Raw genomic sequence first — 1510 nt, 5'->3', positions numbered from 1 at the left:
ACACACACACACACACACACACACACACACACACACACAGGGAGTGCTGCCGATAAAGTTCTCCTGCTCAGCTGTTGCCATTCATTCACTGTTACAGACTGGGGGGGCTGCCACATGCAAACTCCTCCCTGTCAAACACATCAGCATAGGGATCAATCACAGCACTACGAAGGAAAGAATCCGTTCTGATCACTTTCTAGACTACACAGGTTTGCTCTCAAAGATGGTGTCTCATTAAATCTATGAAGAGCTCATGTTGGCTGAGTGGAAACAGCACTAACTGTTTTCAGTGATGACCTCATCCAACATAATCAACCTTTGTCAGAGATACTTGGGTAAATCTGATACTGGGATGAATCACACACACACACACACACACACACACACACACACACACACACACACACACACACACACACTTAAAGTTATTGATTGATACCCAACCACCACTGCAATTTCGAAATGTTTTATTTCAACAGTCTGCCCTTGAGGAAAGGTGTCTCATTCAGACTGGGACACTAGGACACATTTTTTGAGAAGGAATGAGAAAAGCACCGGTGCGACCGGAGAATCAAAGCTAAAGCATCCTAATCCTGTCCCACGTCCCTGGTCGCACCCCCTCCCCCCGCTCTGTTTTAAATAGCAAAGCCAGCTGGCCATAAGGGGGCTATATTCAGCTTGGTATCACCTGTGCACTTGCAGGGTAAGGTTACTTGCTTGCACACACGCACACACACACACACACACTTTTAAGCCGCATTGCCCCGGACTGAATCAATGTTTTATGAGCCGTGACACAAAAGGATACATTGCTTTCCTAAATTTCATTTCGCTATACATACAGCACAGAGAGGAGTCAACCTATTAATAAAATAAAAGGCCTGGGTATCAATATCAAATGTGAAAACTCAGCACACTATGCGACATCGTGGCTGACCGGTACAGAACACCTCCATCACACACATGACCGCAGTGCACCTGAAGACATAGACGACACCTTGAACAAATGGTGACTGCTATCTGCAATAACTGTCTGTTATGAGCGTATGATTAAAGTCCACCTGCTGTATGATTCAAAGTCTGGGCAGGAAACACAGAGATGACAACACACATACAGGGATTAGGATGTCGCCGCATGGGTTGAGCCAATCCCAGCAACACACATGCACACTCTGATTTTGTGATTGAATCCATGTTTTCTACATAACAAAACACACGGGTCCTGATTCCCGTGGCAATATAAACATCATGAGAGGACAACAATTTACAGCTCAACAGGAACATGTACATTCTGTGTTCTTTGATAATTGTAACCTTGATCAGTGAGTGAAGCAGCAGTTTGCAGGGGAGTTTTATGGTTTTAGGGCTTAATGGTCATAGTGTGTGGGAAGTACAGTTATGTTCTTTCCCATGACTTGACCACACTGAAATCAGTACTTTGTGTGGATGGAGGACTAACTACCTAGGAACTATTAGAGGACTAAGTAACTAGGAACTATTAGAGGACTAA

General features: G+C 44.4%; 1 protein-coding gene across 5 annotated transcripts in view; it reads right to left on the bottom strand.

The window, feature by feature from the left end:
* mrtfab (myocardin related transcription factor Ab) overlaps nt 1-1510 on the bottom strand; it is a 39017-nt gene that overhangs the window by 21416 nt on the left and 16091 nt on the right. The window lies entirely within an intron of this gene.

This window comes from Anarrhichthys ocellatus, unplaced genomic scaffold (genome assembly GCF_004355925.1).
Source record: "Anarrhichthys ocellatus isolate YVR2014 unplaced genomic scaffold, GSC_Weel_1.0 scaffold4, whole genome shotgun sequence".
Classification (NCBI taxonomy): Eukaryota; Metazoa; Chordata; class Actinopteri; order Perciformes; family Anarhichadidae; genus Anarrhichthys; species Anarrhichthys ocellatus.
Note: the sequence above shows the minus strand (reverse complement) of the source record. Positions and strands in the feature narration are given on the sequence as shown.